This window comes from Aquarana catesbeiana, linkage group LG03 (genome assembly GCF_042186555.1).
Source record: "Aquarana catesbeiana isolate 2022-GZ linkage group LG03, ASM4218655v1, whole genome shotgun sequence".
NCBI lineage: Eukaryota > Metazoa > Chordata > Amphibia > Anura > Ranidae > Aquarana > Aquarana catesbeiana.
Window position 1 is genome coordinate 504,814,784 of NC_133326.1, and position 17,317 is coordinate 504,832,100.

Genomic DNA, 17,317 nt, shown 5'->3' on the forward strand with positions numbered 1-17,317 from the left:
AGCATTTGAGAGGGAATAGGGTCCAGGGGACAGGTGGTTAGGTGGGCGATAGAAAGGAGTTTAGCAACTTCGTCTGGAGTAGCAGATTTGAATAGGGGGCGTGTCAGTTGTACCTGTTGACATGGGGTCGTAGCTGGGGGAGATACCTGTAGAGTGGAGATTTCATCACGGATTGTATCAATCTTGTTTTTGAAGTGATTAGCGATCTCCTGTGCAGTGAGTAAGTCAGGGGGGGGAGGCGGTGGAGGACAAAGTAGAGAGTTGAAGGTAGAGAAGAGTTTATGGGGATTGGATGAGAAGGTGTTAATAAGAGTAGTAAAATAGGTTTGCTTGGCAGTGTGGAGGAAAGAATAGTATTTTTGGAGGGCAGATTTGTATTGGTTGAAGTCTTTGAGAGCGCGACTACGTTTTTTAAGAATTTTAGTGTCATCTGTTTGCCAGGGTTGTAGGGGTCGAAGCCTGATTCTGCCTGTAGTGAGGGGAGCGAGCTTGTCCAGGGTGGTGGACAGAGATTTATTGTAGATGGACGTGGCTTGGTTGGGGCAGGACAGGGGAGAGATTTTGTCATAGAGGTGGTCAGTAGCAGAATAGAGGAGAGAGGAGTTGAAGTTGCGAAAGTTTCTACGGGTGATGGTTATGCGATTGGAGGGAAAGGTGGTGGATGACAGGGGGAGAGAGAAACTAATAAGGTGGTGGTTACATTTACCTGCTCTGTGCTGTGGTTTTGCACAGAGCAGCCCTGAATGTCTTTTTCTGGGGTCCCCCGCCGATGCTCTCATCTCCTCCTCCCTTCTGAGTTCCCCCATAGCAAGCTACTTGCTATGGGGGCACATGTTCAGGCTGAATTCCAAGCTAGGTTGTGTGCACCTATTATGTATGCTCCCTCTTTACAGGATGTGATTGGCAGCAGTAGGGGCCAATGGTTCCAGCTACTACCTCCATGTCCTGTGAGGAGAGACAGATTAAGCAGGGCTGCTGCTCTCGGGCACTGTACTGGACTGAGATCGGCTAAGGTAAGTATCTGGTGGGCTGGGGGAGCTGATCATAGAAGGTTTTTACATGAATGCATTAAAGCATTTGTAAATGCTTTTTTTTTTTTTTTTTTTGCAGAGATGCCCTGAACCTTCTCTTCTGGAATCCCCCGCCTGCTCTCTAGGCTCCTCCTCTTCTACGAGTGCCCCCATAGCAAGCCACTTGCTTGCTATGAGGCACTCATGTACGATAGCTCTCGAGCTGGGCTGTGTGTGTCTATTGACATTGATCCCGCTCACAGGATTGGCTCCTGCTGCCTCAGCAAAACCTGTGAGAGCAGGGAAAGAGCAGACAGACAGGCACAGCGCTGGATCAACTGAGGACTCAAGTAAAAATAAGGGGGTGATACTAGCACTGGCACATTTTTTTACTTAATGCAGAGAATGCATTAAGGTAAAAAAAAAAATGTATAGGCTTACACTCACTTAACCACTTCCCGACCGGCTCACGTACATATACGTCGGCAGTTTGGCAGCCCTGCGCAAAACGACGTACAGGTACATCGGCTCCTTTAAGAGCCTAAGCCGACGTAGCCACAATGGCCACCTTCCTCCTGCGATCGTGGGCACGAGAGACAGAACGGGGATCTGTGTGTGTAAACACACAAATCCCCGTTCTGTCAGGAGAGGAGAGACAGATTGTGTGTTCCTATTAGTTAGGAACAACGATATGTCTCCTCCTCTAGTCACTCCAATCCCCCCACAGTTAGAACACACACTGAGGGAACACATTTAACCCCTTGATTGCCCCATAGTGTTAACCCCTTCCCTGCCAGTGACATTTATACAGTAAGGAGTGGCTATTTTTTAGCTCTGATCGCTGTATAAATGTCAATGGTCCCGATAAAAATCACTGATCACTGCCATTACTAGTAAAAAAAAATTAAATAAATAAAAATGCTATAAATCTATCCCCTATTTTGTAGACGCTATGACTTTTGCGCAAACCAATCAATTTGCAATTTTTTTTACCAAAAATATGTACAAGAATATATATCGGCCTAAACTGATGAAGACATTTGTTTTTAAAAAAAATTTGGGGGGATATTTTTTATATCAAAACTAAAAAATATTGTTTTTTTTTCAACATTGTCACTCTTTTTTTTGTTTATAGCGCAAAAAATAAAAAACGCTTTACTGTCAGCGCCTGCCCGCCCCAGTGTGAAAGTAGCCTTACAACCACTTTAAATGCACATTCCATCTTTAGGACCATGTTTCATGTTACTCCCATATGGTTGCATTCCCCAAACCTCCACCTCTACTCCATAAATCACAGGGTGCTTCTTCTTGCAGCATTCTGTTTTTGTTTGAATTTGACGTGGCAGTGTGTGGCTCTGCCTGCACAGCCATGTCAAATATTTGTAGGGATATGTGAACAGGAAGACTACAAGTCCCACCTTCCACCATGGCAGAGAGACTTACAGATTGCAATGGAGCACAAGTGCAGTGACATTATTGTGCTTGTCCATTGTTTAATTCCTGCAGCTCTGTAATAGATACATTCCTCCATAGAGACCTGGGGGTAAACAATACAGGAGCTTGTACTCTGCACCCACAACGCTCTGATCACAGTTACAATGCTCTGCTGGCTTCTATGCAAACATTTTAAAAATGCACTTTCTTACATTATAGTGGGTGCATTTCTAAAAATGTTGTGAAATGTGAATAATGCATTTAAAAGGAAAAAGCTCTGGGACTTGGAAGAAGCAGGAGCAGAGAATGTCAGGGTGCTAAGGGAATCAGGAGGGTCAAGCAGGAAAGCACTGTGGAAAGCAAACAGTGGAAGAAGAATGCAATGGGAAATAATTACAGATCTGGGTAGAACCGGTCTACAGGTAATAAGTGACTGGCTATCGACAAAGTGTCACAGCAAAAAATAGAACAAACAGGTTCAATAATGAGGAAGCACTAATATGCAGTATGATTTAGGCAGGCTATACATTAGGCAATTTTCTTTCGAAAGAAAATTGCTTGATTCCCCCCAACAGTCAGTATTGATGGAGAAATCCCTCCCACAGGGCTATGGTATTCTGCCTGTGGGGAGCCTTCCCTGCCTCCAGCCGGGGGCACTAATCGTTCGAAAAAAAAATGAGAGGCTGGTTGTTTACAATGTATTGGGTTATGAATATTTATTTCACCCTTGCCAATTACTAGGAGGTTTAGGCGATTGATGTGAGCTAGGGAAGGGAATGAATATTTGCAGAGACCTTCTAGAAGAGTCCTTCCCTCCCGAGCTTTGCCTGAAGGGGAAGTACTGTTGGAAGTTCCGTGATTGCTTCCCAGGCCTGCTGCCTGACAATGGTGAGAAAAGTCGAAAGGTCCTTTGAATCTTAACCTTGCTGGTTAGGGAGGGTAAAGTTCCAGAGCCAAGGCCCCAAGACTGGCTGGAAGACCTGGAAGTACAGGAAGGTAGCTATTAAGGGGAGTACCTTCACAAGATTCCTGCTCAGTCCATTTCCGATCTCAGGTCCACTATTTCAGAATTGTTGGTCTTGATGTGCTGGAGGTTCTACTCTTCAGAAGGCTTGTGGAAAGCACAGGTGAAGGCCTATTCATTAGAAGATGTGTTGCAGGTACAGGTGGATTACTATTGATCAGATGTGTTGTCGGCACATCTGGAAATGATATTGGCAACATCTGCCAGTCCTGCAATGATTATTTCCACAATAACCAGGACAGCTTGGTATTTTTAAGCTTCTGTCTTGCATTCAATCCTTTTCTGGTCTCGTTCCCTTTCTCAGTGTACTGGTCTACAATTTCAGGTTTATACTGTGTGCATGAACATTCTTTCCTGGCACTACCTCACATTAGCACACAACAGGTTAACTTTTTCCTTGTAACCCACAGGACCACCTCTTTCTAGCTAAATGAAAGACAGCCCCTCCCCAAATGAAGTGTCTTTTTTGGTCATGCTCCAGGCCACCTGTTGATTGCAGTTAGTAAGTACTTTGTTGCAAGTATTTCCCTTGCTGCTGTACTTGCTCTCTGGGTTCAGCTTCTCCTGGTGTTCCAGGATGCGGGCAACGTGCTTAACCACTTCCAGACTGCCGCACGCCGATATTGGAATATCGTTGTTAGCTGCCAGACCCCTGGTATCCTCTTTTTCGGCTGGTGGTCCAGTTTCCGACAATAGTGGTCTCTTTGACGGATTCGCCGCAAGATCACTTTTATCGGAGGTGGGAGAGGACCCCGCACCCCTCCCGCTGCGCTCCAGAGCCCTCTGCCGCTTACCGGAGCCATCAGCAGCTGTGGAGACGATCGGATCCTCTCACGTCAGTGGTATGGAGACGAGTGAGGGGAAGATGGCCCCCACCCGTCTCCATACCATTGCAGGGCGGAAGGGATGTCAAAACGTCACTTTCACCCATAGCTCTTAAAGGGCCATTTTTAAAAAAAATTTATTTTAAATGACAAATTTTTTTTTATTGCATTTTAGTGTAAATATGAGATGTGAGGTCTTTTTGACCACAGATCTCATATTTAAGAGGTCCTGTCATGCTTTTTTTCTACTACAAAGGATGTTTACATTCCTTGTAATAAAAAAAAAATGTCACTTTTATTCCTAAGAACAGTGTAAAAATAAAAAATAAAAGGTAAAATAAATAAGACATTTTTTTTTTTATAAACGCGCCCCGTCCCGCCTAGTTCGCGTGCAGAAGCAAACGCATACGTGAGTAGCGCCCGTATATGAAAACGGTGTTCAAACCACACATGTGAGGTATCGCCGCAATCGGTAGAGCGAGAGCAATAATTCTAGCCCTAGACCAGTGATGGCAAACCTTGGCACCCCAGATGTTTTGGAACTACATTTCCCATGATGCTCATGCACTCTGCAGTGTAGTGGAGCATCATGGGAAATGTAGTTCCAAAACATCTGGGGTGCCAAGGTTCGCCATCACCGCCCTAGACCTACTCTGTAACTCAAAACATGCAACCTGTAGACTTTTTTTAAACGTCGCCTATGGAGATTTTTAAGGGTAAAAGTTTGTCGCCATTCCACAAGCAGATGCAATTTTGAAGCATGACATGTTGGGTATCAATTTACTTTCACAAGATAAAAAAAATTGGGCCAACTTTACTGTTGTCTTATTTTTTCATTAAAAAAGTGTATTTTTTCCAAAAAAAGTACGCTTGTAAGACCGCTGCGCAAATACGGTGTGACAGAAAGTATTGCAACGAACGCCATTTTATTCTCTAGGGTGTTAGAAAAAAATGTACAATGTTTGGGGGTTCTAAGTAGTTTTCTGTATTTCAAAATGAATCCATTGCGATCAATCAGGCTTTATTCCTAATAGAGCCACAGCAAATAATATTCAACGGCTATTTCTAAACTTACCACTTCCAACAGATAATATGGGAAATAGAGCCATAATGTCACTTGATGCAGCTAAAGCATTTGATAGTATATAATGGGCCTTTTTGTGGAAATGCTTAAAATGGTATGGGTTTGGTCCTAGATTTATTAAATGGATACAACTCTTGTATAACTCCCCGAGTGCAAGGATACAGGTGAATGGATGTGTATCGGCCCCTTTTCCGCTGTCCAGAGGGACGAGGCAGGGATGTCCTTTATCTCCGCTTCTTTTTGCGCTGATCATTGAACCACTGGCGGAGGCTATTCGTTCCTCTACAAATATAGTGGGATTTCGTAGATTTACAGGTGAAGTTAAGATAGCACTATATGTGGACGATACTTTAGTGTTTCTGGGGGATACCATGTCCTTAATAGACCTGTATGTAGAAATGTGCAATTCGTTTCGTTCCGAATTCGTTTTTTAACGAAATTTGACAAATTTGTTAATTCAGAAATATCCAAATTAAGGAAAACCCATTTAATGAATTTTTCCGCATATTCGAAAATTTGTAAATTCGTACATTGGTAAATTCTTAAATTCGTACATTGGTAAATTCTTACATTCATAAATTCATACATTCGTAAATCTGAAATAATAATTACCTAATAACTTAACTATTACTAACTATTAAATTATAGGTATTGTAATTTCCTTTAAATTTTGGCTGTTAGTGAACGCAACAAATACAAACTTATCCCAAGTTACGAATTATCCAAAATAACGAATGCCGTATCTAAACGAATGGAAAGTAATGAATTAATAATAATAAATAATAACTTTGTATTATTATTAATTAGTTCCGTTCCATTTGTTTAGATGCGGCATTCGTTATTTCGGATAATTCGTAACTTCGGATAAATTCGTATTCATTACGTTCGCTAACAGCCAAATTTGAAAGGAAATTACAATGCCTATACTGAATTTAATAGTTATATACTATTTCAGATTTTAGAATTTCCAAATTTCCGAATTTTCTAATTTACGAATGTACGAATGTAAGAATTGCGATCATAACGAATGACCCGAAGAATGAAAAAAAAAAAAATCGAATGAAACGGAAATGAAAATGAACACATTTTTTGGCAGTGTACATGTCTACCTGTATGGATCCTTTTCAGGATTCAACATCAGATGGGACTAATATGTAGTGATGCATGTGGACCCTGGGTATGTGGTGCATCCACGCCAGACTCATCAGCTGGCCTTGGTTACATCTTTTAAATATCTGGGAGTGGTAATTACATATAATGTTATTGAATATACAGATAGGAATATACTCCCTCTTATTGCCAAATTTAGACAACAGAGTAAAGCTTGGAATAAATTTCCATTGTCTATAGTGGGGAGAGCGAATCTGGTGAAAACGGTGTGGATGCTATATGTATTGCAGAACTGTCCCATATGGTTGACATTATGATTATTTAGAACTATTGACTCGGTTTTTAGGGATCTTGTGTGGAAGGGGGAAAACCTAGAATTATATTAGAAATATTACAACAGCCCATAGATAGGGAGGGAATTGCGATACCAAATGCAAGTTTATACTTTATTGCATCACAGCATTGGCACGGATGGGAGGTAGTGGATATGGAAGATCCTACACAGAAGATAATAGCATCCCAATTCAAAAAATATCTTCTGGTTCAATTAATAGTAGCTCACCATTTTTATAATAAAAGGGGGTTCCCTACGTTTAACTTGATTCATAGGATTTGGGAAGCAGTGCGAAATATCACTCAGCACAGCGGGTATACGAAACATATGCTCATATGGGATAACTTTTGTCTTCATGAACGGAGTGGACTCTTGGAATTTTTAGATTGGAAAAAGGCGGGTATAACATTTTTGCACCAGCTTTATGAAGGGGATGTCTTACTGTCTTTTAAATGAATTAAAGGACCGTTATCAGTTAATGAATAAAAACTTCTACCAATATCTTCAAATACTTCATGTATTACAAACTCAAAGCTTAAAAATTCAATTACAGTATGAACACTCTAAAGTATTAACAAAGGCAACCTCGACTGTCTGTAGGAAACAAGGATTAATAGATCTTTATTCCAACCTACAAATAACAGAGAACACTGAAAAACATAAAAATAGTTTTGTCCGGTGGCAAGAGGATATAGAAGATCTAGATGAGGTGGATTGGACACAAGCCCCGGAAACACTTCCCAAGATATCCCTCTCACCCTCTCAAAGGCTATCTCAGCTTTTAATTATACATAGGGCTCCCCACAAAAACTCCATGCTTGGGGAAAAAAAAACACAACATCGTTATGTCCGCGATGCTCTTAATTTAATAAGGATGAGCTCCGGCGTGTTCGGACACTCCACGTGCAGAGCCCGCCAGGAAGTCGGCACGGCACTGCGCTAATCACAGGCAGAGAGACATTTCCCGATCTCTGCAGCCGCACATCGGGAAAATGTCTCACTGCCTGTGATTAGCGCAGCACAGCGCCGACTTCCTGGCGTGCTCTGCACGTGGAGTGTGCGAACACACCGGAGCTCATCCTTATTGTTTAATGGTTCTCTTATCCACATGCTTTGGCGATGTCCGAAGCTCCATCGTTACTGGGGAAAAATATTCACAACTTTAACATACTATGTCTTACTGAGATAACAGGAACAACCCAAATTTGCACTATTGGGAATAATACATGATGGAGCATTACCTGTAGAGATGTACACTATGTGGACAAGATCATTACAGATAGCACGCAAAGTCATCCTCCAACACATTGCCCAAATAACCCAAACAATGGGTTAAGAAACTTAACTATATACTTAAAAGAGAAAAACTAATGTATAAGCATAGAGGTACACCTCAAAAGTTTGGTAAAATATGGTCATGGTAGATAGAACCTAGTAAAGAACTTTACAATGGTTTATCAAGTAGAGAGGAGTAAAAGTAATGGAGATAGATGGGAGTAAGGAGCTGAGGCAGAAGGAAGTGGAGTAGATGAGAAGAAAAGAAAGCTATATGTGAAAGAAAGATAAGCTGAAGCTGCAGGGAAGCTACCATAGTCTGATGATTGATATTAGGGGAGCTTAATTGGATCAGTAAATTGTATTCATGCTCCTACTATGTTTTGGCTATTATATGAGAAAGCCACTTTAATATGAGACATGCAAGGTTTGTCTGGTCTATGTTTTATGTTTCTTTTTTCCTTGTTTTGTGTTTTTTTTTTTTTATATTTGATAATATTTGATATTTTTGTTTGTATAACTATAAAAATAAAAATTATTTGATTAAAAAAAAGTAATTTTCTAGCAAACAAAACTGTTTTTAACTTGTGAACAACAAATCTCAAAAAGAGGCTCGGTCCTTAAGTGGTTAAACAGCACTGGTATTGTACAGATGTGGTATTAGTAAGCTCTGAAATGTCGCCATTGCCCTCTCCCTTGGGGTTTTTCCCGTCCTGTATAGGCAGTGCACCACAACGCTTTTCTGGCTTTATTTTCAGTCTGAGAGCAGCTGTGGATGATGTCACAGGGAGCAGGAATTCCAGCAGTAGTTCTCATAGAGACTCCACTGAACGCGCATCTTCCGGTATTTGCAACAAGGTACAAAAGGTGAAGACTCAGTGATACAAGGGTGCTTCTGAAAATTTGGACAGAACACATTGATGCCATATAGGTGCTTTCCACCTGAGAAGCCCTGGTTTTTGCAGCTCCTCCAGATATCAAAACACCACCAATCCCATTTCTGGTCAAACTAGATCTAGTTTTCTGATCTAGTTTGACCAGAAATGGGATTGGTGGTGTTGATGACATCTGGAGGATCTGCAAAATCAGGGCTTCTCAGGTGGAAAGCACCTGTGTGGCATGAACGTGTTCTGTCCAAATTTTCAGAAGCACCCCAATCCAGTGGGACTACTTTTAATAGCTTGGCTATTGAATTGGCTGGACTAGGAGGTACAGGGATTCTCATCAGAGGTGGTTCAGACCTTGGTGAAGGTCACAAGATCATCCATGAACGCTAGATACAAGATATGAAGGAAGTTCTAGCTAATATCCTGGACATTTATTTTTACAAATCAGTGCTAGAGGTTGGTTTAGCATACAACTCCATTAAAATACAGATTTCTACCTTATCCTCTTTCTCAGGCTGCAGATGGGAGGAAGAACCATCAACCAGATGCTTCATGAAGGTGGTAAACCACATACAATCCTCAAGGAAATCTTTGTTCCTTTCATGTAACTAAGGCTTGGTTCTGAAAGCACGGGTGCTGGCACCCTTTGCTCCAATAGTTTCATTTCCATTGAGGTTCCTCATTGTAAAACTAGTTCTGACAGCAATTGCTTTAGACAGAAGGATGTTGGAGATTGCAGCACTTTCTTGCAAAGATCCCTTTTGTGTCTTTTTACCAGAAATAGTGATACTACGTCCATCTCCAAAGCGCAGTTCTAAATGGCATCCAGTTCCAGGAAAACTGGGGGGCTTTCACGCGAGAGTCAGAGTACACAGCAGGAAGACTTCAGTTCCTTACACATGGTCAAGTTGCTAATGTTCTTGTGCGGCCTTCATTCGACTTTACAAGCTAGACTTGCGATCAGCAAGTTCTGCAAAGTTTGGGACAAGACCAGTTCTTTTTGTTTTTAGCAGCTTTTCTTTTCATATGTTCTCTCCTGCCCATTGTGTGCTGACTTGAGGTAGGGGCAGGAAAACTGAAAATTTTTATCAGATACTTGGCATAATTTTCCTTTCCTAGCCTATCCTCACATCAGCACAGGACTCCCTCCCTAGTTGCCTGTTGCAGGCTAGTTTATCAAACACTTCAGTTGGGGAGAGGCTGTCTTATTTAGCTAGGAAGAGGTGGTCCTCTAAGTTCCAGAGGAGGTGTTAATCCATTGCGTGCCAACGTGAAGATAGGCCAGGAAAGTAAATTATGTTTCATACATTTGTCTTGCCAGAATGTGTTCTTTGGCTATGTGGACCTCATCTGCAGTTTTAGCAAAAGGTCATCTAATTGGTGCTTGCTTGTAATTTCCCTGATTTTGATAATATACAAGTTAGCTTCTCCTTTAGAACATAGAGAATTTTACACTGAGGCATATTTTGAAGTTTGAAACTCTAAGTTAAAGCGGAACTACACTCAAATGGGGAAGTTTCCGCTTTAAGGCCTGCTCCCCCTCCTCTTTGACAATCTTTTTTTTGGGGGGGGGGGTAGAGCGCGTACTTGGTTTTGACAGGTACCCGCTCCCACTTCCTAGGCGATCCAAGCAGAAGTTTTCCTTCCCCGCAGTCTTCTATGACACCTCATAGGTCCCAGAAGACTGCAGGATCAAACACAATGCACAGCGTGGTTTGGGCATGCGCAGCAGGCACTTGGCTGTGTCAGCTTGCTGCTTCACAGCCAGGTGCCCAGTTAGGATGACAGTCCCCAGTGCCCCTCGGGTGAGCACAGAGCTGGGTTCTGGTACAGGTGTCTGTTTATTAAAAGTCAGCAGCTGACTTAATTTTCACAAGAACTACTGGAGCTCCCCTTTAAACTCATTCTAATTGAGGTACCCAGGACTGAGAAGCATTAAGCCTACCATTGCTGACCTTCTGAAAATGGCTGCCTACATTTTCCCTCAGTACAGGTTTTCTTTTACCATGATTTTTATATTATGTTAACATTTGTACTAATCCATATATTTAAGTCTCTTCAATATAAATATAAAATAGTCTTGTGAGCAAGGCTTACCCAGCATACCCAAGAATTGGGGGGAGTCAACACATGTTGCTGCTTAAAAGTTACATTATATTGTAGAAATTGAATTACCCAGGAATAAGGAAGTATACAGAAATGGCACCATATACAGTATGTTGTGGATTATACACTTATTCAAACAGAAAGGAAATACCCAGTAACAAAGCACTTTTCAACAGCAATACAATATGATCTTACAGACCACTGAATGCCTGAGGGCCTGTTTATACTTGTGGTTGGGCAATAAAACATGTTGCATTTTTACTGCCCCTTAACTGCTCTCTCTGTTGCTGCTGAGGCAGTGGCCAGGGATGTACACATACCATGACTGCAGCATGAACTATACCCCATTGCGCTCAGTGGGCAAGGGTGCTGCCCTGAATGGTGCTGCTCTGTAACCACTCACAACACACGCAGTTGCAGTGCAGTTATCCAGTAATTGGGGCGCTAAAACAGGAGGCAATACAATGCCTTTGACTGTCTTCTGTGGTCTGAATGCAGGAGCTTTAAAGCCTCTTCCCTAAATATCCCCAGCCCAGGCTCTCACCACTGTCAGTCTGCAATCATGACCGGGAAGACTACCCTGCAGTGGAGGCGGAGCGATCTGAAAGCAAGGCTTGAAGCACTCATGGAGCGCAGTGTGGAAGGGATGATGTCAATGGTGGTGCAGAGGACTGTCTATGTAGACAGCTTTACCCCAGATGTCTGCATACTTCGCTGTGCCTGTTTTAAATCATCAAGCATTATTTTTTTTTTTTTTTTTTAATTTCAGGTACTTATATAGCGCCGTCAATTTACGTAGCGCTTTACATATATAGTGTACATTCACATCAGTCCCTACCCTCAAGGAGCTTACAATCTAAAGTCCCTAACTCACATTCATACATACATACTAGGGACAATTTAGACAGGATCCAATTAACCTACCAGCATGTCTTTGGAGTGTGGGAGGAAACCGGAGTACCCGGAGGAAACCCACGCAGGCACAGGGAGAACATGCAAACTCCAGGCAGGTAGTGTCGTGGTTGGGATTCGAACCAGCGACCCTTCTTACTGCTAGGTGAGAGTGCTACCCACTACACCACTGTGCTGAATTGCTAAAATGTTGTAAATGTAACCATATTGCTACACTTAGGAGGCACCTCTCTTCTCTTTTTATACTCAGTTGTGCTACTTGATAAACGAGCGATGTCTTGATATGCAAGTCAAAATTTATAAAAAAAAGAAAGAATGTTGCTTGTCTTGCAAAACACTCTCAGACCAAGTTACTCTCAATCCAAGGTATTACTGTATATGCTTTTTTGTGATTAAAAATGAAGGTTTAATTTCCTCCTTGTCAGAGCTGCCAGAATGTTCTCATTCTGGCAACTCTTACAATATAGCACCCCTATTTTCTGGATTCACAGAAATAATGCATTAAAAAAAAAAAAAAAAACACACTCCATTTAATAATGTATTTATTACTACCAAATACCAGCAGCCTTTATATCCATTATGTACATACAAGGAAACTGAGGCACTTAAAGTGTACCTGTCCCTTCCAAACCCAGGGGAGGCAATTTTTTGGGGTAGGCTCGATTTTCAAAGGTAGGAAAAGTGGGGCTTTAAAACAGTGACATGATATACTGCAAAATGCAGCATATAATTCAAATCCTATTCTCGCTGCCTTGACCACAGGTGGACTGTTGTGGGACTTTTACAGGCTCCAGCTCATATTAATTTGCAGAGGTAGGTGCTGCGTTGTGGTTAAGGATGGAGATGGGGTCTGTTTTAGGTTGAGAAGTATTCCATACAAACCTACACTTCCCCATCATACCTCAGCACCTAACCCTTGCTGCATGTACAATTGGTTGTAGCATACAAAGGCTTCCTCACAGACCTAGCACTCCACTTAGAAAGAGTTATTCTGCTGCATTTTACGTTATCTTGCCACCATTTTCAATAAATTCCTTTGAATTAAAGCAAGCCTCCATAAAAAAAGTCTGCCTTTGGTGTAAGGGCGACAGATAAATGCTAAACTAGCTCAACAATAACTGTTGCTCTTCACCGACTTAGTGATACTATCAGATTATCTAGCTTAGTGTTATGGAGACATGTATACATAACTGGTTCCCATGTATAAAATTATCTTAATTAGGAACTCCCTGTGCGGTGAACAGCCAAATTTTCAGATACCAATTAAGATTTGGAATTTGCTAGTCTGAATACAACTGCCGATTGTAGGCAACACAGGAAATTTCTATTTAACAAACTTTTATAAGTTAGGTCCATAGTAAGACCCTGGTGTATACTCTTCAGGGTCATCTCTATGATTGTTGGAGAAAATTCTTCATGGAATGCCATCTGATCCCAATCACACAGCTTCATTCTAAGGGAAAAAATGATCAACAGTTAGTTACCACAGAATTTTTCCAGTCCAATTGCATTCATTTATTTGCTTAAATGTTTAATGTCATTGGTTTATCAGACAGAAATGTTAAAAAGCAAGATGCACTAATACACACACGATGGACAACTGCTTCTAAGCGATTGCTTTGGCCAGTTCCTACTTCCTACACCACTGCAAAATGCCAAATACTTACGTGCTTTTAGCAGACATTAAACAGACATTTAGACCCCTTTCACACTGAGGCGTTTTTCAGGCACTTTTGGGCTAAAAATAGCGCCTGTAAAGCGCCTGAAAAATGTCTCCCTTGCAGTCTCAGTGTGAAAGCCAGAGTGCTTTCACACTGGGGCGATGCGCAGGCAGGACGTTAAAAAACTCCTGCAAGCAGCATCTTTGGAGCGGTGAAAGAGCAGTGTAAACACCGCTCCTAAAGCACCCCTGCCCATTGAAATGAATGGGCAGCTCCACCAAACCACCGGCAAAGCGCTGCTGCAGTGGCGTTTTGTGGGTTGTTTTAACCCTTTTTAGGCTAACGGGGATTAAAAGCGCCCTGCTAGCAGCCGAAAACCTCCGTAGAGACGACGATAAAGCGCCGCTTTACCGCCGATGCCTCAGTGTGAAAGCAGCCTTAATGGACAATATGGCATGAACTGTCAGAGCTGGAGGTCAGCTTCAGACCTTTAATGAAGTTGGCCAGCTTGAACACGTATTGCAACATACAGTTGAGGCCAAAAAAAAAAAAAAAAAAAAGAAATCACAAATATTAAATTTTCAAAGTCTGCTGCTTTAGTGTTTTCAATTTTTTTTGCCAGATGTTACTATGGTATTTCATAAGTGTCAAAGGCTTTTATTGACAATTACAATTAAGTTTATGTCAATATTTGCAGTGTTGATCTTTCTTTTTCAAGACCTTTGCAGTTGGCCCTGGCATGCTGTCAATCAACTATTAACTTCTGGGCCACATCCTGACTGATGGCAGCCCATTTTTGCATAATCAATGCTTGGAGTTTGTCAGAATTTGTGGGGTCTTTTTTGTTCACCCACCTCTTGAGGATTGACCACAAGTTCTCAATGGGATTAAGGTCTGGGAAGTTAGCTGGCCATGGACCCAATATTTCAATGTTTTTGTTTTGTTCCCCAAGCCACTTAGTTATCACTTTTGCTTTATGGCAAGGTGCTCCATCATGCTGGAAAAGGCATTGTTTATCACCAAAGTGTTCTTGGATGGTTGGGAATAGCTGCTCTCGGAGAATGTTTTTGTACCATTCTTTATTCATGGCTGTGTCCACTTCCTCGGCTAAAAGCAACCCCACACATGAATGGTCTCAGGATGCTTTACTGTTGGCATGACACAGGACTGGTGGTAGTGCTCACCTTTTCTTCCCCGGACAAGATTTTTTCCGGATGCCCCAAACAATCTGAAAGGAAATTCAGAGAAAAGGACTTTACCCCAGTCCTCAGCAGTTTAATACCAGTACCTTTTGCAGAATATCAGTCTGTCCCTGATGTTTTTCCTAGAGAGAAGTGGCTTCTATGCTGCCCTTCTTGACACCAAGCCATCCTCCAAAGTCTTCACCTCACTGTGCGTGCAAATGCACTCACACCTGCCTGCTGCCATTCCTGAGCAAGCTCTGCACTGGTGGTGCCCCGATCCCGCAGCTGAATCAACTGTAGGAGACAGTCCTGGCGCTAGCTGAACTTTCTTTCTGGAGCGCCCTGAAGCCTCCTTCACAAATGCAGTGGAAATGTTTTTTATGGAATTAAGTTAATATTCATGGCAAACAGGGACTTGATCATTCTTCATAACATTCTGGAGTATATGCAAATTGCCATCACAAAAACTGAGGCAGCAATACTGGTGTCATTCTCAAAACTTTTGGCCACCGCTGTACAGTATACAAATCCAAAATCCCTGATTTTATCCAAAAGTTGTTTAGAAGTAAGGTTCTGTTCACATATATATGTGAATCGGATTTGTTTTGAACCGCATGACATGTAAACCAAACCAAATACCAGCTAGCAGTTCACTTCTCAAGCGTCAGTTATATACAGTGGAGAGGGGCCTTTGATCTGGGCAGGCATTGGCAAGAGTGTACAAGCAGAGCAACTCACTTGTGCACTGAATCTGGTCCCTGCCCGAGTCAGAGACCCCTGCCCTCTCCACTGTATACAACTGACACTCAGGAAGTGAACTGCTAGCCGGTATTCTGAATGGGACATTCCGCGGACATCACAGAGATTCAGATCGCCCCCTCCCCCCCCTCTGCTGTATAGTTAGCTGCCAGCCTGAGGTACAGGGGGAGATGCTGGGTCTTGGGGCCCCCCACAGTGGCGGGCCCGGTCACAAGTGCGACTCTGGTAGTTCTGCCACAGTCCCACAGTTAACAGTGCATGTCAAAGCACAAACCAAGCCACGAAGTCCAAGGAGTTGTCTGTAGACCTCCGAGACAGGATTGTATGGAGGCACAGATCTGGAGAAGGGTGCAGTACTCCACCAATCAGGCCTGTATGGTAGAGTGGCCAGACGGAAGCCACTCCTCAGTAAAAGACAAATGACAGTCTGTCTGGAGTTGGCCAAAAGGCACCTGAAGGACTCTTAGACCATGAGAAACAAAATTCTCTTTAGTCTGAACGGCAAGCGTCATGTCTGGAGGAAACCAGGCACCGCTCATCACCTGGCTAATACCATCTGTACAGTGAAGCATGGTGGCGGTAGCATCATGCTGTGTGGATGTTTTCCAGCGGCAGGAACCCAGAGACTAGTCCAGATCGAGGAAAAGATGAATGCAGCAATATACAGAGACATCCTTGATGAAAACCTGCTCCAGAGCACTCTGGACCTCAGACTGGGGCAAAGGTTCATCTTCCAACCCAATAACGACCCTAAGCACACAGCCAAGATAACAAAGGAGTGGCTATGGGACAACTCTGTGAATGTCCTTGAGTGGCCCAGCCAGAACCCAGATCTGAACCCGATTGAACATCTCTGGAGAGATCTGAAAATGGCTGTGCATTGACACCCCCATCCAACCTGATAGCACTTGAGAGGCTGTGCAAAGAAGAATGGGAGAAACTTCCCAAAAATAGGTGTGCCAAGCTTGTAGCATCATACACAAAAAGACTTGAGGCTATAATTGGTGCCAAAGGTGCTTCAACAAAGTATTGAGCAAAGGCTGTGATACTTATGCACATTTGATGTTTTTTTATTTTTGACAAATTTGCAAAGATTTCAAAACAAACTTTTTTACTGTTGTCATTATGTTTGTATTGTATTGTAGAATTTTGAGGAAAATAATGAATTGAATCCATTTTGGAATAAGGCTGTAACATAACAAATTTGGGAAAAAGTGAAGCGTTGTGAATATTTTCCGGATGCACTGTATGTGGTGTAGCGGCAGTGTGAATTTGCTGCGAATTTGAAAAGAGTCCTGTTCGTTCTCTGGAGCACTGAGGTGTGATTCAGATGCGAATTTCAGACTCATTGCTTTCTATGGGAACGCATCTGAATCACACATCTTGTCAGTTTTGAACACAAATGTAATGAGAAAAAGAAAAAAAAAAAAAAACACCACACAGCATGCGCTGGAGGGCCCCCCCCCAAAATTCATACCAGAACCTTATCTGAGCATGCAGCTTGGCAGGCCCGGAAAGGAGGGGGATGAACGAGCGCGCTTTGTGGCAGAAGGGTTCTGCACCCCCCCTCAAAGCACCTTGTCCATATGTTGAGAAATCTGATGTGAAATCCTGGCTCATAATAAAGAATGAACAGTGTGCCTCTTATCCTAACCCCCCCTAACCCATTTACACTCTGTAGTTAGGTTGGTGTAAAATGAACAGAACTGCAGC

At 42.4% G+C, this 17,317-nt stretch overlaps 2 protein-coding genes across 3 annotated transcripts in view; one reads left to right on the forward strand and one right to left on the reverse strand.

Annotated features, from left to right (window-relative positions):
• G3BP1 (G3BP stress granule assembly factor 1) overlaps positions 1-17,317 on the forward strand; it is a 258,228-nt gene that overhangs the window by 135,396 nt on the left and 105,515 nt on the right. The window lies entirely within an intron of this gene.
• The window catches only part of ATOX1 (antioxidant 1 copper chaperone), a 36,469-nt gene continuing 31,677 nt past the window's right edge, over positions 12,526-17,317 (reverse strand). For both annotated transcript variants that reach the window (XM_073621130.1, XM_073621131.1), the window contains exon 4: positions 12,526-13,453. The gene's annotated coding sequence lies outside the window, so the exon portion shown is untranslated. The remainder of the gene's footprint in view (positions 13,454-17,317) is intronic.